Source organism: Taudactylus pleione, unplaced genomic scaffold, assembly GCF_031769625.1.
Source record: "Taudactylus pleione unplaced genomic scaffold, aTauple2 ptg000117l, whole genome shotgun sequence".
Lineage (NCBI taxonomy): Eukaryota > Metazoa > Chordata > Amphibia > Anura > Myobatrachidae > Taudactylus > Taudactylus pleione.
In genome coordinates, this window is record NW_028284519.1 from 6014493 (window position 1) to 6040395 (window position 25903).

General features: G+C 45.7%; 1 long non-coding RNA gene across 1 annotated transcript in view; it reads left to right on the plus strand.

Annotated features, from left to right (window-relative positions):
- The first annotated feature begins 409 nt into the window (after positions 1–409).
- Positions 410–25903, plus strand: part of LOC148524272 (uncharacterized) — an 86362-nt gene continuing 60868 nt past the window's right edge. Inside the window, exon 1 of the long non-coding RNA XR_015878362.1 lies at positions 410–496. This is a non-coding gene — a long non-coding RNA (uncharacterized LOC148524272). The remainder of the gene's footprint in view (positions 497–25903) is intronic.

A 25903-nucleotide genomic window follows, 5' to 3' on the forward strand; every position in this document is an offset into this window, starting at 1 on the left:
AATGCCAGTTCTTGCCCTGGCAGCACAGTTTTACACTTGTATGCGGATGAACCCCTGTATTGGCCCTCCATATTCTCGCATTAACATTAGGTAGTAAATCAGGCTTACACAGCTGCCCACACCTGCAGACACTTTGCATGGAACTCAGAACAGGAAGTGACTGTTTGGCTGTATTTCTGGCAAGATCCCAACAATAAAGGACATCTATACTGTACATGCATGGCCGTTGAGAGCAGTGACGGGCTAGGCTATGGGGGGCATGGCCATGATTCCTCCCAAATATTTTTTTTTAGAGTACTATGTACATGCAGATTTGTCTCCCATGTCCAGGCGGCAGATCCAGGAGGGTAATCAGTGTGATCACTCCCAGCCTTCCCCCATCCCTCTTAACACTTGCAGGGATAGAGAGGAGACTGTGCTGGGCTGGGGTGAGAGACTGCTGCAACTCTCTCCCTGCCCAATGTGTTACTGACCAGGGCCTCTCCAATCGGCCTGGGTAAGTAGTACCCGCTTCCCCTCCACATTCAGCACCCTTTTGTATATGCAGGGCTCCTGAGTTAGTATGTGAAATTAATCTTGCAGTAACTGAACAATATTCACAATATACAAAACATTCAGAAACTTAAATTCTCACCAATGGAATGGCTGTCCCATAGTTTTTGGAAGCAGTACTCCATTTTAGGGCTTACATCTTTATTCATGAGATCCACTTGGGAAAGGGTGAATGTAAGGCTCAAAGTGAAGTGCTTGTTCTGATGTATATGGGATAAACTCTGTTGCTGAAAGGTCATAAAGGGGGTTTGAAAAACTATGGGGGAGATTTATCAAAGCTTGGAGAGCGATAAACAGGAGAGATATAAATTACAAACCAATCAGCTTCTGTCATTTTTCAAACTCAGCCTGTAAAATGTCACTTCGAAGCTGATTGGTTGGTAATTTAGCTCTCTCCAAGCTTTGATAAATGTCCTCCGAAATATCCTCTTAAATCTGAGAAGGGGTTAAAGTGATCAAGCATGTATTGTGTAGCACTTGAAAGGCATGAATCAAAGTAAACTTAATGTAGACTCGTCATCTGATGAAAAATTACAATGTCCTGGTCTTTTGGCTGCCTCGGCATGCTGAGACTTGCAGTTCCCAGGCAGCCACAGAGCAAATTTTTCCAAGATTGATTTAAAACAACCCTAATGAATCCAGCGGTAACCATTGCTGTGCTAAAAAATATTGGAGGACATATTGTTCAGATTAGGCACTTCAATCAGAGACCAGTAGCTTTTTTTGTAATCATTCAAACCAATACATTATTCAAAGGAGACTGTGTATAATATTTTTGTGTGCACAGGCTGAAATATGATGCTTAATTATATGCTCTAGGGAACAAAAATATGCTTGTTAAAATGTCTAAACTCAGTTATATCATGAGAAGCATTAGGCTGCTGGCTTAATCTTAATCCCACTTAGCAACCAGATACAAACACAGTGAAAAAATATAGAACTGTGCATGATGACTGCATTGAAATATGATGATTGCCTGAATTTAATCTTCACCTTAAACTCCTAAATGACGGGAGGAAACCACACGTGATTCCAAGGCGTCTCTGAGTATTATAAAGAGCCAGTTAGTACAACTGACCATTCAGTGCTGGAGAAGGCTCTGTGGACTTAGCTGAACAAAAATATCCCCAGAGATCAATTGTAACAGATGTTGCATTTAGGCAGAAGTACAAAAATAGCCCTTAAGCAAAGTGATGTAACCCTGTACCAACTTCATTTCTAGTATTTCACCCATGTGTCCGATAAACACTCCATGTTGTCATGACGCAAACCGGTGACAGTTTTCAGGATCTCAAAAACCTGTGTTAAACTCGTTAATTGATGAGAGTTGCGTTTAAACACAGGTGATGGCAATCCCAAATCAAGTGGGTACTCCAGGACTAGATCATTTTGTACCTGATGAAAGGGGTCATATTGGAGGATATGCAGCAGCTTCTCTTCCTCATCTCCCACTGACAACAGCACTTCCCAATCTCTAGTCCTGTGTAGCTCCGCCCCTGCTCAGTCCCATGTAGCTCCGCCCCTGCTCAGTCCCATGTTGTAGGATGGACCAGCTGTTATATCCGCGCGGATCCTAGTGTGCCTGCCGGCTCTAGCAAACCTGACAGAGACAGCAGTGCTGCTGCTTATCGCCTTATTAAAAAAAAAAAAGTTCCAGAAACGACAGGGGGAGGCGGCTCGACCCTGGCCCCCTTGGCTCTGCCTATCATGCCAGCGTACCCCCCATAATGCAAAAGGGTTTTTAGGTTCACAAACTAGGCAAAGTCTTTGCCTAGTTTGTGAACCTAAAAACCCTTTTGCATTATACATGATAATATTTTCCAGATTCAACCCCCAGTGCAAGGCTAGCCATTGGCACATGACCCCTTCATGTCTGAGACCAACCTTAACACTTATGCTGGGCATACACTATACAATTATCTGTCAGATATCTGTCCAATCTGGCTGGTTGAAATGAAAATCTGGTAATGTATGGGAGCAAATGACAATCGACCATTTGCTCACAAACACTGGAAAACAGCCAAAAATGGTTAATGGCTAAAAAACACGTATTTAACCATTTTTTACAATTGTTTTTTTGTCCGTTTTCCAGTGTTTAAAACCATATGATCGACTGTCAATTGCTCCCATACATTACCAGGTTTTCATTCCAACCAGCCAGATTGGACAGATAATTGTATAGTGTATGCCTAGCATTAAGCTGGGTACACACGTAAAGATTTTCTGTCCAACCATCCAACTAGTTGATCGGTTGGAGTGAAAATCTGGTAAGGTATGAAAGCAAATGACAATCAGCAATTTGCTCCCAAACGCCGGAAAATGGACAAAAACTGTTGTTTGAACAAATTGTTTAGCTCAAACAATTAACAAACTTGCTGACGACCATTTTCATCTGTTTTCTGGTATTTAGGAGCAAATTACTGATCATCATTTACTCCCATACGTTACCAGATTTTCATTCCAACCAATCAACTAGTTGTATGGTTGTACAGTAAATCTTCACGTGTGTACCCAGCTTTACAGTACTCTAACATCTGTAAACGCCAAATATGCTGAGGACTGTTGGAGGTTTAAAAAAGAAAAGAGGAAAACAAGACAAAAGTATGAAATGAGACCTGGGGGGTCCATTCATCATCCCTTCATTTCTACAAAAGTAGGTATACTGATATCACCCCCAATTCTACCCTGAAAATTTCCTCAGTCCCCAAACTTTGGTAGAAATTATGTAATTGATCAAGTTCTGAAAAAGAATTTCTTTCAGAACTTGTAAGTGATACTGTATGGAAAACACAGGGAAAGACTCGCGCTATGGAGTGTAAAGCAGCTCAATTTCGGATAAATTTACAATGGATAGCAATAAAGATGAGTGATAAATGTCTAAGTGTTAGTATAAAATGTGTATGCACATTGCACAAGCATCTTTTAAAAAAAAAGTAAAAATATTGTTAAAATTGCCTTTTTATTTGTGGCAAGGTTTATGTGGCATAATAATAAAACCAAATCTCTAATGTTTACAGCCCTTTTTAAGAAGGGGTTGGAGAGCAGGGTGATTGTGACACAGTCTCGTTTTGCAGCTGATACGGAGGTATGTTTCCCTATCTCACCTCCTGTTGGTCTGTGGCGCTGGCGGTCACTCGATATAGTGGCCAGTGGACGTTGTTCTGTGCTGACTGTAGGGCAGCATCTGTCAGACTACAGCAAGCGAGCAGTGCGCCTGATATCCCATGTACCTGTTAGGATCTGCGGTTAGCAGATCATCTTGGTGAAAGTTCCCAGTCATAGTTGCTACTGGGACACTGCATTATGTCCTGTCCTTGTTCCGGCTTTTGCGGGTAGCTGGAAGTCTTACCTTGTCTGTGTTTAGATCATAGCCTGTCATTCATGTCTGTCTGTGTGTTTTGTATTATGTGCTCACTAACTTACTGTCTGTGTGCTGAGCAGGTGCACACATGCCTTTTGATTAGGTAGTGCTCTCTCCAGGAATTGATTCTGCAAGGACCCTGCTTCCTTTAAGTTACAGCCAGCCCTTCACTCCATGCCGGTTATACTGTGTCATTACTAGTGTATGTTTGCTGTGTTCAGTTCCTAAGTGCTTGCCGGTCTACTGAGTTCTTCTGTTATTGAATCTTGATCCTGTCACCATTTAGCCGTGCAGTATTATCCACAGCCCTGTCTGTCTGCATTCAGCTTGTTACCTTCAGTGTCTCCACCTTGCTGCCTCCAGTATGCAGCATCTGAATCCACCTGTCTGCTGTTTAGGACCCTGCCTAGACCATCTCAGCTGCTCTTGTCAACCTGGTGGCGCAGGCCGCACTATAGCATCAGCTGCTCGTGTCAACCTGGTGGTGCAGGCCGCACTACAGCATCAGCTGCTCGTGTCAACCCGGCGGCACAGGCCGCACTCCAGTGACGTTAGTGCGCTATCCGGTGCACCAACACTAGTGAGTTGTCTCAGCTACACCTCAGGCCGCAGGCTGCTTCTTGGCAAGAACTACCCGGCTCTCAAAGCCGCACCTCGGCCTGTAGGCTGCTTCTTGTCAAGAACTACCCGGCTCTCAAAGTCGCATCTCAGCTGTCTCAGTCGCACCTCAGTCCGCAGGCTGCTTACTCACCCCAGTATCACCCGGCTCTACAAGCCGCGTCCCGACTGTCTAAGCCGCACCACGGCCTCTAGGCCATATCTGGTATCCTTTATTTATTTTGTTGTTTCCAGTCCTTGTCTGTTTTTCTGTCAGTCTTGTCATAGTCTAAGTCTTGTTATGTCTAGTCTAGTCTAGTCTTGTCTTGTAATCCTGCTATTCACACTACAGTCCTGGTCATTCCTGCCCTAGTCCCAAGACATACCCAGACCATTATTTGTAGCTGCTAGTGTACCCTATCTATTCTTGTAGTGTCATTTATTGCAACCACACTCCAGCTTGCCCTAGTAGTGTAAGGACTGCCACTCCTCCATCATACCTTGCCCTGGTCAGCAGTCCTGTGATCTCTCCTGTGTGATAGAATCGTAACACTACCTAGGTGTGACGTCACTGCTCCGGAGATGCTCTTTTTAGTATTATCCACTGCGCACTGGAGCATAATAGCCGGTCGCATGGGGGGTCGGGGGGTTGGATGTGGTACACCGGAGGAGGGGGGTTTGAGAGACACCGGAGGAGAGGAGGCGGCAGCAGGAGTGGGCAGAATGAGCAGAGGATACCGGTAGGGAGCAGGGACACTGGACGGAGAATGTGCAGCTGTGGAGCACTGGAAAGAGTGCTAACAGGAAGCGCAGAGAGCAGGGATACTCACAGCTGTCAGTATAGGCTGGTATATGCAGTCAGTAGGAGGACAGTGAAGCGGATGGGGAAAAGTATCCGAAAAGCTGTGTCCGCAGAAATAGCAGCTTTTCGGAAGTGATACCCTAGTAATGGAGGACTGATGAATAGGTCTGAATTTAATGATGAACTTGCGGCGAGTTCAAAACTAAAGTATCACTTTTATCATGATGATTATGGCTCATGGTGAGTAAACTTAGTCAGTCCACTAGGTGGCAATCTCTTCACTTTAACACCATATACCTAATTTGTTTATTACAGTAAAGAGATATTCAGGGTTAGAAGCTTGAGTGGACATGAGAAATTGGTAGTATGTTTGTTTGATAATGTCCACAGCATTTCAATAAGAATGTATAACTTAGGAAGTCATTAAAAGTACAAGGCTTTCGCCAATATTATTGTACATCGCAATGACTAATTTATGACCGCCCATAAAACTGCGTTTATGTCCGACACACCTGCGTGTTTTTTTGCCAACCCAACCATTAACACCTCCAAACACTGACTACCTCTCACTCACTTTGCGAGTGGTTCTTCTGTACGAGCATAATCACAATGCAATCGCTGCATGTGTGGCTTACACGGATACGAAATGGCAAACAATCGCTCGATCTGCCTAAATATTGGCATTGCGAAAATCTCTGAATCAGGCCCAAAATGTGCTCTTTAGGGTGCCAATGCTGTTGCCATGGTCCATGCTGAAAGTAAATACTGTGGCCATTTGATGAAGGTCTGTTTCTATTGTTTGGTTAAGATGCAGTAGGAGCAGGAGCGTATCTATAATGGGTGCAGGTTGTGCGGTGCACACGGGCCCAAACCGCACACCCTGCACCCATATTTTCTAATACTTACCTCTCCAAGGTCTTGCGTCGAGTGTCTCAGCCCTGCACAAAATGCCGGAAAATCGCAGCTGCGGCTATTTTCCCTGGGCTTTGCCCATGCGCAGTGAGAAGATGGCTGGGAAAATGGCAGCCGCGCCATTTCCCTGGTGACCTTCACAGGCGCAGTAGACTCTGGGCACAGACTAGTGCCCAGAGTCTACCGATGCTGCGGCCGCCGGTGGTCAGCCTTCAGTTTGTTGACGGCCGCCGGGAGAAAGTAGGGGGCCCTGGATGGGGAATGCACACGGGCCCCCTCCTCTCTTAATACGTCCCTGAGTAGGAGAGAGGAATGCATAAATTGGGGAGAGAAGTTGTTAAGGACAGGTGGAGAGTTGCTGAAGCTGAACAGAACCGATAATTCTGCAGCTACTGTAGAGTTTGAGAGTAGAGGGGATAAGCTGGTGGAGAACTTTCATGTGACAACGGAATGGTCTGCAAGGAGGAAAGTATTGTTAGACAGTAGGGATGAAGCTCATGAGTGCTAATTAAGGGCAGTATGGAGGAGGTATGATGCAGGGAGAAAGATGTTACAGTTATATGAATAATGACACGGAGGATAGTGACAAAACATTTGGTTAAACATTTATTGATTTGCTCTTATGTAAGAAGCAGTTGCAAATAAACTATGGAAATACAGTAAAAATATTATGGCTCAGAGACAGTAATTAATAATTGCACAAAATATTTAAATTGATATACCTAAAGCATTTCCAAATCATAATTTAATGATAAAAATGCAGAAAAATAGGGACTGCACCTCACCAATATTACCTGTGTCTATTCTGACACATCAGCCGAAGCAATGAACTGTGCTACTGTCTAGTAGCTAAATATGGGATGTAGCTATGCGAACCAGAATGCTGGCTAGGGATTTATGACAGGCGTCAAGATACCAACACCTGTCATAATCACGGCGCCGGAAAGCAGAACGTCGTGGGCCCGAATGAGGGAAGTACGGGCACCCGTGCTCTTAGCCGCGGGGGGGTTAGATTTAGGGAAGCTGGAGGGTTAGGCTAGGGGAACTGGGGGTTGGGGTTAGTGTTAGGCACCCCTGGGGGGAGGATACGGTTAAACAGCCCCCACCGGAGGGTTAGGTTTAGGGTGCAGGGAGGGGGGATAGGTTTAGGCACTAATGGGGGGAGGTTTTGGTTAGGCACTAATGGGGGGGAGGTTAGGGGCAGGCACCCCTAAAGGAGGGTTAGGGGGGGGGAGAGGGGAGGGTTAGCTGTACTTACCTCCGCTGTCAGGATTTCCTCCCTTCGGACAGCCGCAGTCGGGATTTGAACCACCGGCTATACAGCCGCCGGCAATACAATCCCATTCCGCTAAATATATCTGATAAAAAAATGTATGCAAGAGATTGGTGTCTTCTGACAAAAGTAAGACCTTCAGAACTGTAACCTTTGTAATTGGCTGATATTTCCTACCACTGTACTAGCAGGTAAGTAGATTATACTCCTCATACATTGCTCACAGTCTTTAATGACACAGCCCTGTGTATTGTTATGCAGCATATGTCATGCCTTCAGCATTGTTTTTCATATGCATTTGTTCTGTGTAAGCTTCATCTAGTGGCCAGCCTAGAATCCCCTTAACTGAAATGTAGTTAGCTCTAGCAGCGGCTCCTGCCCTCTTCCCTGAGGGGGACTGACGCTGCTTCTGGTCCCGGTGCCTGCACAATGAATGTCAGGCACCAGGACTTGCGCATGCGCATAACACTAGACCAGCTTCTCGGGGCCAGTGGCGTAACTAGGGTATTTGGAGCCCAGGGCAAATATGGCCCGCCCTAGTTAGCCAGTGTATCGCCCCGATATGTACGCGCACGGCAAAAAAATTGACATGGTCACTTCAACATGGGGCGTGTCAAAATGACACACCCCTTTATTTTCACGCTGAACATTCCTATCCATATGCACCTTAACCCCAGTAGTGCCCCTTATACTGTACCCCCAGTATGCAGTTGTGGTCCCTCTTATGCAGGCCCATAGTAGTGGTCCCCCTTATACAACCCCCAATTAGTTCCCCTTATTCAGTGCCCCCAGTAGCGGTCCCCACAATGCAGTGCACCCAGTAGTGGTATCCCCTTATGCAGTGCCCTTTATATAGTGCCCCCAGTAGTAGTTCCCCCCCTATGCAGTGCCCTTTATATAGTGCCCCCAGCAGTAGTCCTCCCCCCATGCAGTTTTCCCAGTAGTGGTCCCCCTTATGCAGGCACCCAGTAGTGATCCCCCCTATCTGGTGCCCCCTGTAGTGGTCCCTCCAGTGCAGTGCCCCTAGCAGTAAGCCCCTTATAGTGCCCCCAGCAGTAGTACCCCCCCATGCAGTGCCCCCAGTAGTGGTCCCCCTTATGCAGGCCCCCAGTAGTGAACCCCCCTATCCAGTGCCCCTTGTAGTGGTCCTTCCTATTACTGCCCCCAGTAGTGGTCCCCCCAGTGCAGTGCCCCTAGTAGTAGGCCCCTTTTATAATGCCCCTAGTAGTAGTTCCCCCCCCAAGTAGTAGTCCCCAGTAAAGGTTCCCCCTCCCGATTAAGTGCCCCCAGGAGTAGCCCCCCCCAGTAGACGTCCTCCCAGTAATGGTGCCCCCAAGTAGCAGCCACCCCCCTCCCCCGTTGTGCCCCCAACCCCAGTAGTGGTACCCCCAGTAGTAGCCACCACCCTCCCCCGTTGTGCCCCCAGTAGTGCAGACAGGTTTAAAAAATATATATATACAAAATTACAAATATACTTACCTGAATCCACGCTGCTGCTCCGGACCACGACACCGCTGCCGCCGCCGCCGCCCGCCTGTCCTCCCGGCTGGCGCGCTCAGCATTATGGGAGAGACGTCATGATGTCATGACGTCTGTCCCATTACCCACTGCAGGAGCCGGATGGAAGCCCGGCTCTTGCAGTGGGTGCTGCAGCAGTCAATGAGAGTCTATCTGACTCTCATTGGCTGCTGTTTAACACACGCATCGCCGCCAGCACTGAAGTGACTCACTGCAGTGGAAGGTTTTACTGGGGGGGCTGCAGCCTCACAGCCCCTAGGTAAGATCTGCCACTGGTTAGCTCCCAATGCACTCTGGGTAGTGGATCGTTGGGGCATCCAACTTAAGCTGGATGCACACTATATGATGTGTGTACCCAGAAACGACACAATATGATGCAACGATATATCATGCGCAACGCACACACTGCACGATCCAGTGTACTACTGCGCAATATATCGTTCCAAGCTGCATGTGTGGTTGATCTTGTTCTCTTTGATTGAAATGTTCTAAACCAGATTCAGATGTTCTGGTACCAATATGTAGTTTTTGTTACATTTTTTTCTTCGAAATAAAGGATGCACTGAAGTAATAATAAATGTAAAGTAATAAAATATTAATTACAGTAATATAAAAAATCTAAAGTACTGTAATATAAATAATATATTTTTAGTACACAATTTGATGCCCTAAATACACAATAATCTAAAGTATGGATTTATGTGGTTAGTATTTTTTTTATTTGATTTTGTGAACAATAAGTTCACTTTCCATGTTTCATTGTTAAAACCGTCTGATCAATATAGAGACATGACATAATATCCATCCTATTCCTCCCAAGGAGAATCAAACTGGGAATAGTTCAGTCAAATCAAAGTATTCATGAAATGGCAATAGCTTAAGCTCTTTCACTTCGCCTGCCAAATATCCAGCATTTATTAACAAAATTTTAACTAGATTCCATACATGAGACTAGACTTTAATAGTTTATTAGCCAAAAGGTAATTACAAATGGGCAGGAATTTATGCACTACATCAAAATAACTTTCCTCCCAGGGTTTAGTGCTGCTGGCAATAAGAGAACTGTAACTCAAATTTTAAACAAACACACTAGCTGAGGCAGAGGACTACAGAAAGTATGTAATTAAGGACACAAGCCGAGGCCAGGATTGGAGAGAGTGGAATGGTCGAGATCACTTAAAGAGTGGACAGATGGAGAACTTACCTTAAATAGGAGCAGTGCAGGTGTGAAGTCATAATTATGTTATGTCAGGGCAATATTTGCAGGTATTACACCGTGCATACTGAAACAGAATGCCAGGACATAATGATGATGATGTAGCTGAGGCAAAGAGGAGGTCTGGTGGAACAATAAATTGCGCACGCCGCACACACACTACACAATACAGTGTATGACCGCACAAGATACCCGAGGTAAATATTGGTACACGATCTAAATAATCGCAGGAAGGGTGATAATCTTTGATTTCAAGGTATCACACAATAAATATAGGACTTGGAGCTTTATTCACACCACCTGATCCTGAAGTGCCTTGCCTCACATTACCCACAGACTTAATAACCGCACAATGTAATCACCAAAGTACATTGCTAATGCTATACCACCAAGTATATGATTTAGAAGGCCAACCTTTTTTTTCTCCTGAACTTCACTAAAGTAAAGGTATTTGCAATAATATTAGCTGTTGTCACATAACCAAAGCTACATAGATCAAAGCCTATGACAGATAGATAGACTCCTGTCAAAACTCAGAGACTTAAGATACAGATTGGCAAGTCTTCAAATAAGGTTTTTTTTTGCAACTGCACAAATATTGCTGAGCAGCTCAACATCCCCCTTCCCCCATACATCCCCACCCCAAATTTTACCAAGCAGGCAAAATACGGGCTGACTTTAAATGTAGCACACATATATGGGGCAGCTTAATTTTACACTAAAATTTAGAATTGATCACGATAGTATATGGATGCACCATTCCCAGATCTAAATCTATATGCTCATTATAAGTTTTTCCTTGTTCAGTGCAGCATGGTTTGGCCAAAGTGTAAAAAGGAAAAGGTGTGATCCGCTCTCGTCCCCTCCTCCCTCTTACCTGGGACTGTAGCGGTGGCCTCGGACAGTCAGGGGCTGTGCTTTATAGCAATATGCTGCACAGCCCCATTTAGGGCTGTAAATATGGGGGATAGTGGGGCCCTAAATGATAAATTGCCTCCGGACATCTAGGATGAACTTACGTCACTGGCACAGTCCCTGCACCGCACAGACGAGGAGGTGTAATGTGCGGTGTTTTAACTTAAAGACCGCACATTACACCTCCTCCATGCAGTGCATGCGCTGTGCAGCCTATTGCTATAAAGCACAGCTCCTGACAGTCGGCGGCCGCAATGCCTTTCAAATGTTTTTTATTTTGGCGGGGGAGCAGCCCCCTTCTCCCGTACCTATTCCAACGCCCATGCTGCCCAGTGAGCACTGCATACTACACTGTAGCATTTTTGCACGCGGTCATTGTGAGCAGAACAGGATTACCCATTAGTCAGTCTAAGGCCTAGTGGATCCTAGGAGGCCTGCTAGCTACATGTTGTCATCCATTTAATTTATACGTTTTTCGAAATAAAACCTTCTTTATAAGCAGACAGAGCCTGGGGCCTGGGTGAGAGGGGTCTGCAAATTCTGTTTGTTTCCCTGGGCAGCACCTAAAGAGTTAAGGGCTGTGCAAAGACACAGGGCCAACAGCTATAATGAGAGTGCAGCAGGGGCTGAGCATCAGGGGTCAGAGGAGTGTGTGCTGAGCACTGATTGGAGGGGATTATTACTTCTGTAAATGTCAGCAAGGAGTTGGCATTTTTGGGTTTACAACTGCACAATGTTTTTAAGTACAGCACAAACTGTGTAGAGCTGCACAATATATTTTCCCTTGCAAATGGGATTATCCATTTCGTCTTACTGTGTTACGTAACAGGATAAACACCCTATCGGAAGCTATCAGATTGTTACCCAATAATGCAGATCTTAACTACTTATTATCGCTGTACTGAATGGGAGTTCACCAAATATTATTGCCATGAAATGGCCACTGGGCTACCATTCATTCTCGCCATTCACGGCAGCTGCTAAGGAGCCGAGCCCGCCACCATATTTCAAACCAAACTATCTAAAACAGTGGTTCTCAAACTTGGTCCTCAGGACCCCACACAGTTCACTTTTTCCAGGTCACCCAGCAGGTGTACAGGTTTTATTCATTACTCAATGACACGTTTTAAAAGATCCACAGTTGCTGCTAACTATTTCACTAGTAATTATGTGAGGAGACCTGCAAAACATGTACTGTTTGGGGTCCTGAGGACCGAGTCTGAGAACTTGTGATCTATAACCTTTATAATGCTCTCCAGAAATAGAAACAGCCCCTCATCATTCAGTTGGACCCCATCTAAATGGAACAAGTGGACATCAACATAACGAATGAGCAGGTAATGTACCACCAAACCACCTAAGTCCAACACCTTATGCAACACCAACAAAAATAACTATGGTTACCATGTCTTGACCTCCAAAGTATGATGGAGAACCAGACAAGTGAGCATCAGGCCCAAGTTCACGCAATAGCCTCAAAATCATGGGCATTGGAGAACCTCAGGTCAAGAAAGGACCTGGTTCCTAGATCATTCCCCTTAAATGGAAAATTAGGGCCCCAAGTGGCCCATACAAAGCAGCCAGACTATTCAGATAAGGGAATGTATACCCCTCTGCCCCAATACATTCCCCTCTGCCCCAACCACCTGATGACATGCAGCGCCTCAAATAAGGAATGAGCTAACGAATACTTAGATGCCCAATATACAAAGGAGCGGCCTAAACTAAATGGGACAATCGGCCAAATGTCCTCCTGCAACAACAAAAACAAATTAATAAGGTTAAAATTAAACAACATGGCACGCTAGGAAGGAAAATGCGATGGGAGGAGAATAACTTGGCCCGTGGTAAAAACCTGCCTGGAGTACAACAGCCAATCAGTGTCCAAGGTTCATGGCAAATTCCCTCGAAGACCCAACTGATAATGGTGATGAGAGGCTTACACTCCCAAGTTAAGGCTAAATTTGAAAAAATGTCAATCAGAAGATATGAAACAGCAAGATGAGGCCATGACTAGAGGATATAAAGTTCTAAACAAATAACTTCCATAGGACTTAATCCACAATGGCCAAAATCAAGATGGAAGCTGCAATGCTGGCTGCACAAATGCAGTCTGAGTGCCATAATCACAAGGGGAAAGCCAGAGTAACAATTTATTGAAATAAACCAAATGGAACTGAAAGACCAAGACCGGGCAACCATCCAAAATACATCAACCAACAAGTATTTCAGGACCAGAGCCACCGGGCAGATCCAGGAGTCAGCAGAGGCACTCAGCAACCATATCCTAGCTGGTCGGACTTTGAGCACCAATTCTTGCACAACATTGAATCAGATATAAGGACATGTGACCGCAACAATGGGGGTAGGGCCTGTATTGAAGTACTATCCAGCTACCCAATGCGAAAAGCCCTGACAAAGGCCATCAGAAAAGAGAGCCAGAACAAACAAGACTCATAAGGGAAAGAACAAGCTGTAAGAGCCCCACAGTTCTAAAACCACAATGATAGGGAAATGCTCCAACAAAAGAAGATTCTTAGTTAGGCCCCTGATCACTGTCTCCTCCGTCCAGGACTAACCAAAAACCTTACAAATGTGCGTTAAAATCCAGCACTCCTGCTGTGTCCGTAAAAAGTTAAAGCTGCCCATTGGATAAGGAAGGAGATGGCTAGAAAGTCACACAGTTAAAATCTGCCAAAAAGGTCTCACACACCTTGAGATCCCCCCGGATCTCAGTGGACAATCTAATGAAATGGTGCAAATTGCGTGTGCCAGCAGTAGTTAATTCATGCTTGCAACAAAAAATCGTGCCCATGGGTATGACCCGACACACAATATTGAACATCCCCAGCAAAGACTGCCTTTGCCGGAGCATGACCTTACCCCCAGCCAAAGCTAACATGACAGCATTGTGAAACTTAGCCACCTTCTCCCTGGGCAGCCTGCAGGAGCCAGAGACAGTGTCAAGCTACAGTATATATATTGAAAAAAATCAAGTATAGGGACTTTCAGACTTTTCAGCCACAATAGGCCCTCAAACTCCTAGAACTGGGCGCACAGAATTGGGAGAATTTAAGCAATGAGCAACAACCCGAACTAGCTGGTCAGACACAGAAAAAGTAATCAAGATAGTGGGCTGCCAATGTCTTCCCCATACATGCACATGCACCATTTGAGAAAGAAGCTAAAACATTCAGTAATTGAGCAGGAGATAGAACAGCCCATGGGCAGGCACTTATCTATATAGAACCCATCGTCAAGTTTGAAGCCCATGAACTGGAATGAGTCAGGGTGCAAGGGCCCTATGGTTCAAAAATGAGTGCACCATATCCAAGGCCGCATTAGATGATTGATAACAAACCCTGGAGAGAGACTCCAGATTTGCATCATTCACTGACGAACCCTCAATGTAAGACAGATGCTGTACAAGATGAAACTTCCCTGGCGTTTTCTTAGAGACTACACTTACCTGGGACAAGACCATAACTGGGATGGGAGACTCAGGGAAAGGCCCAGCCATGCACCCCAATGGAACCCTCTTCATCACCTCCTTCACAATGTGCGGCAACTCAATGGCAGACAGCAAGTTTCTAGGGAAACCTCCAGCCACTACACCAGAAACAAAAAGCAGGAACACTCGGTAAAGCCTCTCTACAAAATTTCCACTGTAGTCTGCAGTGAGTAACAGCCTAACCATTTAAATAAGGCACCCACAAGACTGGTGAAGGTGCTTTATCTAGAACCCACAGCACTAGGGTTCCTAGTGCTGGATGCTGTGCCAGGAAATTTTGGACAATCTCACGCTGGATGATTGGGGCCGCAATGCCAGTCAGAGGTGTAAAAAATGACACCACACTCAACTGGACAATTGCCATTGTTAAAGGCATAACAATGGCCTTTATTAGTGTTGGTGTCAGGGGACCTTGCTGAGGGCTGCATCGGGCCCGCCACATGCCCGGGCAATAGGGGCTCAGCCGAGGTCCAGGACTAGGACGCCATCTTATTTGCAACAAAATTCATCATCATACTGCCAACATACAGCTCCCCTAGCTGACCGGAAGAGACCACAAATAAGGTGCAAGTACGCACCAAATTGATAGCCTCCTCCGGGTGCATTTCTAGATAACACACCAAAAACATTTAAAAAATATTCAGCTAATTCACATATGAACAGTGATATGAATGTCACCGACCCCATCCTTCTTAACAATTGCCTGCTTTAGAGGTGAAGACGAAGACATCAATATATTTACCCCCAAGAATATGCTCATGCAACTTTGGCTGTAAACCCCGGAGCTCTGCTGTATTGGCTCAATGCAAAACATCACCTAGTCTACCTGTTGAGCCCCACTGGAACTACACCTGCACATCCGACTTCTATGCCGCCAGTGCCAGACTAAATGACTGGAGCCGAACCTTAGCCTGCCTGCGCCAAGCACGTTACGTGTCCCTGCTATCAGACGAGGATGAACTATCCTCGGCCCCAGCAAAATACGCAACGTGCTTACCTAAGATGGATGCAAAAGGTGGAGGAGAAGAAGACGAAGGCGGCTCCATGCACAAATCGTCTACCAGCTCACCGTTAGCATCTGAGAACAATCATCTGAGAACAATCAGAAAAAACACAACCAATGTCCAGAGCCAAGACCTCAGACGGACAGCGGACAGAGAGGACTGCATAAAAGGGGTAGACACAGAAGAAGGCGTAGCAAAGGACAAACCACAGACTTGCCCCAGTAGCGCAACCAAAGGTGCAAGATGCACACGCACATCCCCCACAGCATAAACCATGCAGAACGGTCACTTCTGCAGAATGGTCACTTCTGCATGGTTTTAGCCTTCATAAATAGACCATTTAGATTTTTGGTCAGGAGTATTGTAATTCATGTCATTGCAGTAAATTTTCCTAATTTTGTTCAAAATATTATTATAATTGTTAATGATTATATGTTAATATATTGTATTCTTAGGAGGTAACTTAGTAGAAGTCTTTAGTAGTCGGTATGGGCCTATGACGATCCTCCTTTAGGACTGTCAAGATTGACTATAGATTAAACTTATAGCCTGTGATGAAACCCTAAGAATGTTGTATTTTCCATCCTCAGCCAAGGAACTGCCTAATGTTACCACATTTCCTTCCCGACATTTGTCCTATGGTTTCAGAGATCGGGACAATGACAGACACTATTAATGCCAGCCCTGTTCCATATTCCGCCATCCATTATGAATGTATTTTCTAGCCAATGTAAGATTACATACTGTGGCTCTTGCCAAAAATAGTTTCCTTGCACCCTCCCGTAGCCCCCTTTTCTTTGTCCTTTGTTAATGTTGACAGCTGTGTTTCAGTGTAGCGCAGTAGTTGTTTGAAGCAGAAAATCTAATTTGATTTAGTTAAGCATTTAGGTTGCCGTGCACAATATTTGATTACCACCCTTTAGGTCTCTAAGAAGCAGACCCTGTTTATACATCAAAGACCTAGAAAACACACCACTTATTGCTGATGGTAATACAGCTGATTCTGGGCCTGATTCAGCAAGGGACGGAATTGCAAAGCCAAACACAAGCAGCTTTGCAATTCCCTCCTTGCTAATATGGTAATGCAGCAGGAGGCGTCATGCATGATCCAAGCATCAGATCCTCTGCGTGATCCTCAGCCAGCTGAGTGACCATGGGGTCAAGCACTTTGCCTAAGATGGATGCAAAAGGTGGAGGAGAAGGCCGTCTCAGATGAGGGAAAGAGGCCAGGAAATCTCCATCAGCCGACAGAGATCCTGGCCTCTTCCCTACCCACCAATGATGGCGAGGCTATCGCCACGCCCTCCCACCCCACAAAGGCAGAGACTGTCAATCACTAATAGAGTCTGCTGCCGCTCTGCGCACGATCACGCCGGATTTGTTCTGCACATGCGCAGATGCCAGATAATCGGGATTTCGCGTTCAACCGTGCACTTGCATGCACTGCTGAATGAGGCCCTCTGTTGGCAGTATTTAACAGATCAATTGATTAACCACTTTGGACCTATTAAAATGTATATTAATAATAATAATAATTACAATAATATAGAAATGTTTAAAAGTTATTTTTTTTTTAGTGCATTCAAATCTGCTTTTTCTGCCTTTCCATGCTCAAACCAGACTCTTCACCCTTCCACCAATAACATATGGGAATTTCTCATTTATTTTGCTCTTGACATTCCCTCTGCAGAAGTAAATGATGACAGTTACACCTTTCTCACAAGTTAATGAAATCTGCACAGATAACAGCAATATAAAAATAAATGGAAGCATCTTGCAGCAGCAGGGCATAGCTATAGGATATGCTATAGGATATGCTGGAGGATATGCTAAAGTTGGTGTTGATTATGTCTAACTTTACAGTATACTGTATGTCTATTAAATGTAAATTAGAAAAACTACTCTTAATTCACAATGATATATTATAATATAAATGATGAACATGGAGCTATGTAAAATTATGGACATAGATACATGTATAAAACGTATTTTCATGTTACCACCACATCTGCAACACAGGTTAATGTAGAGGTATCATTGCAGAGCCCTAATCCACCAAATATCAGTGTGCAGGAATTTTCCTCTGGTATAAGTTGGTTCTGTATGGGTATTGTTGCCCTGTTGGAAGTTTGAATGATTGGCTCTGTGTTTCCAAAGGCCTGCTTTTTCCCTTTGGAATCTGTTGCTTTGAATGACTATAATAATATCATTTGAATTTACAGCATTTTTGACCCAGAAGTAGATAAAGTAAGGCTATTAGGATTTTAGGAGTGCTGTAACAGGGGATGCGGTCAATATCCCAGCAAAGGGTACTAGAATACTAGTGCCGGAATCCCGACACATGTCAGAATCCCGGCGCCGGCAACCCAAAGGCAAGTATTGGGGCTAGGGGGAGGGTTAGAGGTTAGGCACTAGGGGGAGGGTTAGAGGTTAGACACTAGGGGGAGGGTTAGGGCTTAGCCACTAGGGGGAGGGTTAGGGATTAGGTACTAGAGGGAGGGTTAGGGGTTAGGCACTAGGGGGAGGGTTAGGGTTAGGCACTAAGGGGAGGGTTAGGGGTTAGGCACTAGGGGGAGGGTTAAGCCTGATACACACTATACGATTTCTCGGACAATATGACCGATTCCGACGGATCGGAATGACATATCATCCAAATTGTCTAGTGTGTACCCACTATGTCGGCTGTTGCGCGCTGTTTGGTCATCAGCCATATAGTCAGGTTGTCCCTACATCAGGCTTGCCTACCCTCCTGATTTGGTTGGGAGCCTCCCGAATAACGGGTGCCGCTCCCAGCCCTCTGAAAAGGCAGGCAAGCCTCCCGGCGGCCCCCGTCCCTCCCTCCCCAGAGTAAATAGAGAAACATCTGCAGCGGGGGGGCCTGGTGACGTGATCACGCAGTCACGCCCCCAAATCGTCACTATCATCCGGCCACGCTCCCCGCTGTAAGCTGACATTCAGCTCCCTCCCAGAAGGAGGGAGCTGAATGTCGGCAAGTATGCCCTACATGCAGCTCAACCTGATGATGCGACTGGCGATCCCATGCAGCGGGATGCGGCAGGGGCCGACATATTGAGTGGTTGGGCACTGGATTGTCTAATGTGTACCAGCTGCCCGATATATTGGCCCGTCGGCAGGGGGGGTGCCTTCGTATTGATGGGTACACATATCATATAGTGTGTACCCAGCTTTAGGGTTAGGCACTAGGGAGGAGGGTTAGGTATAGGCACTAGGGGGGAAGGTTAGGTTTAGGCAGTGGGAATGGTTAGCTGTAGGAGAAGAGTTAGGATAGCTACCGACCAGTTACATCCGGTGAGGTAAATGGCCTGGGAGGCAATGGCTAGTATGAGAGACAGATTTACAGATACATATATATACACACATGTCACATATACACAAACAAACTTACCTTGCAGCCGAGCAAATCTAACATGGATGGGACCTAGCAGGCTGGCAGCATGTTCTTAAGCCCCACCCCCCATGGCAAATTGCCGCAATACGCGGGTCAATCGGGAGGGGTCGGGACCAAATGACTCAATTCTAATGAAATCGCATCATATTGGCTCTGCCTCCTTCATATTGACCCGCAAATTGTGTCAATTTGCCACGAGGGGGCGGGGCTTACGAACATGGTTCCTTCACTTCAGTCTGTCAGGGAGGTTTCTGGGTACTCAGAAACCCCCCCTGCGTGCGCTACTGACGGTCCCTCCATTTCAGACCGCGAATGTAGCCCCCATAGGTCGGATTTACCAAGCTCAGGAATGCCAAGTTACCTCCAGATACAAATACTTCCGGAGGCGGATCCTCCGGATCCCTCTCCATCTGGCCATGATGATGCATGTATCAGCTGCGCATGTGTATTGGCTGTGGGGGACCAGAACCACTGCTTCCAGCTCTTCGACAGAATGGGTCCCTTTTGGAGCCCATCTCCTGGCAAAAGAAAAATGGCAAATTTGTGTGAAAATATAATTTTTCCCGTTGCAAGTATATAAGAAAAATATATATCACATCGGTATTAAAACTGCGGACTGTGATATATACCCCTATATACAAGGAATCGGTATGAAATACCGCCGGCCGCATGGTTCAATTCCCGGCAGCGCCTGGCTGACAAAAGCAGAGTACCCGGCAGCGGAAGCCCGACAGCGCTGGAAATCCCGATCGTCGCTAAGGTAAGTATAAACTAACCTAACCCCCTAACCCTCCTTAGGGGTGCCTAACCCTAACCTCCCCCCCAAGTGCCTAACCCTAATCCCGCCTCTAAGTGCCCTAATCCCCGCTGCCTAAACCTAAGTCCCCCGGGGGGGTGCCTAACCCTATGTTCCCCCCGGGGGTGCCTAACCCTAACCCTCCCTCTCCCTAGCCTAACTCTAACCCTCTGGGGGGGGTGCCTAACCCTAAGTCCCCCCCCCCCCGGGTGCCCTAAACCTAACCCTCCCCCCCCGCGGCTGTCCGCTCACGGCGCCCGGCATCCTGTCTCCCGGCATCGGGGAAATGACAGGCGTTTAGATATAGACGCCCGGCATTTCACCCTCGCTGGGATATGACAGTCGGGAAGCCGGCTGTCGGTATTAAGGCAGCCGGTTTCCCGATTGTATATCATATACAAAAAATGTTAAACTGTACTTGTCAATGAGTTTAGGACAATCAAATAATAATTGTACATCATACATAGGAGCTTAATTGCAAATCAGCTTTTAATGCAGATATAGTACCATTTTTGGGGAAACCAGGAATAGATATATGCATATTGTTCTCTATGGATCATCCTTTTACAATATTCTCATTGTAAGCTTGAGAGCAGGACCCTCATACCTCTATGTCTGTCTGTTATCTATTACCCAATTATGTTCTATTAATGTTGTTTGCTATTGTAAAGCGCAACAGAACTGTTAATAAATAAATAAATTAAATAAATAACATTAAATTAGCTGCTGGGGTGAGATTTTCTGGTGAGCTGACAGTCCTGTGACACTCTCGTGCCATATGATCAACAAGAGCAAATGTGCTGAACGTTGGCAGACTCCATACTGATGCAGAACGTAACAGTAAGAATTTTGCTTGCAGAACACAGAATGTTCTCTCTCATTAACACTCATTAATACTTATATCTGCTGCTGTCATAAGTATGACAAAATCAGCGGTTAAGAAAATAAAACATAAATAGAAAATGTTCTCTCTCTAAGGTAACAGTTGTGTCTATACTGTGACAAGCCTATGACCCAGCTACAGGAACGTCGGATAAGATCGGCAGTTCATTATAAGGCACTGGGGCATATAGACCCACTGCGCACACGGAATGAATGTACACACAAAAAGGTGGTGTGACCTTATTGGGAGGGGCGTGGCCTCCCAGTACCCCCCCTCCCCCAGGTTTCATCACTCTAGGGGCGTGTCCAGACACTCTCCCTGCACTGTCGACTTCTCCTCGGTGTCCGGGAGCCGGGTGCTGTGATGATAGCATGCAGCGACTGGCTCGCTGTCACTGAGGAGGAGCTGGCACTTTGGTGTCACCACCTCAGAGGGTGCTAGGTGCCTACCTTTCCCGCAGCCTAAGCCTAACACTAAAACTCCCCCCCTCCCCCAGCAGCCTAACCCTCCCCCTAGTGCCTAACCCCTAGCCCTAAACCTCATTACTGTTACTTTGTATTCACACATTATTTTACATCCTGGCTGGAATCCCTCTGAAATAAAACAAAATATCTGGCCTATCAAACCCTATTATTGAGAAATCAGGTGAGAATAATATTTACACCCCCGTCATTCCTACTATAGTATACATATTTTTGCTACTATCCACCTATGTTTAAATTATTACTTGAATAAAATCCAATTTGTTATTATCCATCTCATTTACCATTGTATATTAGACAATTAGCTATTGTGTCTTCCACAACACACATGCAACAGTCGTGTAGCCATCACAATTTAGCCCTTGTCAAAGTTGCTCAGAGCCTTACACTTGTACATATTTCCTGCTTCCAACATCAATTGCTGTGCTCCAATATGTGCCCTGTTCCTGTGGCTAGGTCCTCCTAGGCTAGGTCTGCCCTGTCTTCTAATGCGCATGTATGTCAATTCAGCACAAATGGCGTCATCAGCCATCTGGACCTCCCGCTCCACTAGGGAATACATTGTGGCACTTACTATTTTTTTTTAGTTCTCATAATGGAGTCTATATTTTATTTTTGCTCACTATAGCTGTTAATAGGGTAAGTTCTCTCGTTTTTATATAGAGCGATTTCACATTTGTGACATCACTAAGTGACCCCTATGCTCTTTAGTAAAGGGGTTTCACATTTACATAATTTCTAAGTGCCATTTATTATTTTTTTGTCAGAAACTGGTCCCTTTGTTCATAGACTCTCACATTACACTATTAATAATATATCCCATGTGCACACTGGACACACTTCCCAAATCACTTCTCACATCTCTATGGCGCTAATCACACCCCCTTGTGGTAGCACACAATAGGCCCTTCATAAATTTCAGCTCCAAGCCCACGTGGACCTTTATCTGGCACTGGCTATAGCGAAAAAGCTCATTTCACATCAGCATGGGCATAACTGCACATGATATTGTGTTGGTAAAAACATGTAATTTTCCCTTGTAAATTTGTATGTAAGCATCCTTTGTGTGTGGAAAGATGACAAGCCTTTTGAAGTTGGGCAAGAGAGGTTATAGGAAGGTCTATCTTCCTGGGTCAGCCATAAACCTATCGCAATGTATAGGGCATAAAGAAATATGTCTGTGGAAATTATAGGACAGCTGGACAGACCCTTGATAAAAGTTATTAAGAGCCCTGTGTTCGGTTTGGGAACAGTGATCAAAACATAGTTGTTTACACAGAAAGATATTCTCAGCAGGTGTGAATTTTTTCCCCTAATCGCTGTGCACGTTTATGGACCTCAGCCTGCTTCCCAGCTTCAAAGAGAGCTGAATGTGTAATTAAAGAACCCCTGCTCATGTGGCCAGGAAACCCTGAGCTTCAGACAGCTGGATAATCCACTCTGAGCTGAAAAGGGTTAAAATCACCCCAGGGAGGGGGTGCCTGGAAAAGCAGGCATAAATATGTGACCCAACCCTGGCCCTTGGTCAGGGCCGGACTGGAACTAAAAATAGGCCCTGGCATTTAAAGGACACATGCCCACCTCGTGTCAGGATCTGCTCCTGACACAGACTCCTCCCCTTACTATTCCTAACTCCTCCCACTAAGCTTATGCCATTACAAATATAATTAATATTAGAACATGCAAGTGTACATCAATCTCTGTATTAAAATACACATACAGAGCTGAGAGCTCACCCTACAGGGGATTCAAACATGTGCCATAGTCATAAATTTAGGGCAGCATGTAATAGAGATAGAGTTTGCCAGAGGTGCGGGATGCCAGGTGATCTCGATCATTTTTTTAAAGTTGCAATTATTTACAAGGCAAAACTAGTTCATGTTTGCCTTGTAAATGATTGCAACTTTAAAAAAACGATCGAGATCAGCCGGCATCCCGCACCTCCAGCATACTCGATCCCTATTACATGCCGCCCTTGGTTGGTTCTGTTAGTTAAAGCTGGCACTCAGGGATGTTTCTAGAGAGGAGGGGGCCCGTGTGCAGTCTCCGACACGGGCCACCTCCTCTCTGCCCGGCAGCCGGGAGCGCACTGAGCTGTGCCCGGCCAGCACCGGAGTTATAGACTCTGGGCACTAGAGTGCACCCAGAGTCTACAGACTATGCGCAGGGCACCGGGAAAATGGCCACGACGGCCATTTTCCCTGTACTGCGCATGCGCAAACGTCAGGAAAATGGCTGCTGCGGCCATTTTCCAGTCGTTTTTTCAGTGCCGGACCCCCGCGCTGACATGGGCCTTCGGAGAGGTAAGTAACCGTATGGGTGCAGGGTGTGCAGTGCGGTGGGACGGATTCAATTACCGCTGATATTATTTCATGTTTTCATGTAAAAATAGAGAAAACATTTCTCCATTTTGAGAAATGAGTAAATATTAGCAAAATCTCTATTTCGGGGTAAAAATGTGAGGATTTCTTACAGAACCCTTTGGACAGTCCCCCTAATGACACTTTAGCGAAAAATGTTTTCGGAAGTTGCGTACTTTGGTGAGAAATGACAGCTGAAAATGTTGTTTTTTTTAAAATGCGTTTAATGCATTGGGTCTGTGTATTTCAGAGGGCCATAAAGATGCGCCAAGTGTTTTAAACATCGTACGTGGCTGGCGCAGGCGTGTATGTAGCGTTTTGAAAAAAATGTCTGTGCCAGCCAATTATGATGTTTAAACACTTGGCGCATCCTTATGGCCCTCCGAAATACCAGACCCAATATGTTAAACGCATTTTTCACAAAATAAAAAATATTTTTGCCAAAGTACGCAACTTACAATTTTTTTTTTTTATAAAGTATCATTAGGAGGGCTGTAAGAAATCCCCACATTTTTACCCAAAAATAGGGATTTTGCACATTTTTTTCGCCTGCCATAGGCTGGAGAAAAGTTTTCTCCAGTTTTTAGGTGGAAAACGGAAGTTTTTTTGCCGTCGTTGGCGAAATCAGCCGATTTCGCCTCTAATTGAATTCCCCTGTGTTGGGTTCTGAGGATCGAGTTTGAGAACCACTGGTGTAAGTCACGCACAAAGAAAAGGGAAGGCATTTTCCCAATTGACCAAGCCCTAGCTTAGAATGTTGTAGAGGATTAGATGGTGATCACTGTAGGAATTGTTTTTAGAAAAGAAACTGGAATGATGAACACAGAGGAGGACACATCTGTGCACACCAAAGCAGAGCTGAAACTCCACATTCTGGTGCTTTGTGTACATAAAGAGCATTGGTGTACCCATCCACAATTGAAGTAGGGAGAGACAGCGGCGAAGGTAGAGTGCATGCTGCAGGCGCGCGCAGAAAAATCTGATGTGGAGAGGGGCGTGATCACACAATAGTACCTCCAATTAAAATGATGCCACACAGTAGTGCCCCTTCATCACATTACACCCATACTTGATAACTCTTCCTCATTGTCAGGGAGACTTACTGAAACAGTAGTAATACTCTCTGACTCCCTGAAGAGTCTAGCAAACTCCCTGATTGCACCTTACCCCCATTATGTAGCTGTTAAATACTTGGAGAAAAAAAAAATCAAGAGATATATACATTCAAATGGGATTATCAGTGCCATTTCCCTGCATTTGGTTATAAGCAATGATCCCTATAGGATGTAGTCAGCATCCCGGCATGTGTGATGTCAACCGTATAAATACCGGTGCCAAAATCCCAACAGAGTCGGGATCCCAGTACCAGTATCCTGCCCGCCAACATCCCGAAGGTAAGTATCGCCATTTATCCACGTTACACCACTCAGTAGTGCCCATTAACATTACACCACAAAGAGCCCATTCACGTTATGCCACACTGTAGTACACCTTATACACATTATGCCACAGTGTAGTAGTGCCCCTTATACATTATGCCACACAGTAATGCCCCACACAATAGTAGTGCCCCTGATATTATTAGCCAATCAGACAATACATTGTGGTGATAGGAGAGCTAGCCTATAACACAATAAAATGAAGTCTTGCAAGCAGTGAACCACATACGAAATTCACCTGACCTTTTAAGGATATTTTAAGGCACCCTCACCCGACTAAGTTTGCAAAGTGTAGCCCTTAGGCTACAGCAGTGGTTCCCAAACTGTGTGCAGCGGCACCCTGGGGTGCCTCGGGACACTAGCAGGGGTGCCTCAGGTTGGTGGTCCAGCGCCAAATCAAGTTCTTTATGCTCAATGTAATGTAAATATATGCACAAAAAGAGGGCAGTGAGATGGCGGGGGACACTGAAATGGGGAGAGAGGGGGCACTGGGCTGGACATGGGGGAGACACTGGGAAGGGAGGGCAGTGAGATGACGGGGGACACTGAAATGGGGAGAGAGGGGGCACTGGGCTGGACATGGGGGAGACACTGGGAAGGGAGGGCAGTGAGATGGCGGGGAACACTGACATGGGGAGAGAGGGGACACTGGGCTGGACATGGGGGAGACACTGGGAAGGGAGGGCAGTGAGATGGCAGGGGACACTGGAATGGGGAGAGATGGAGCACTGGGCTAGACATGGGGGAGACACTGGGATGGGAGGGCAGTGAGATGACAGGGGACACTGAAATGGGGAGAGAGAGGGCACTGGGCTGGACATGGGGGAGACACTGGGAAGGGAGGGCAGTGAGATGACGGGGGACACTGGAATG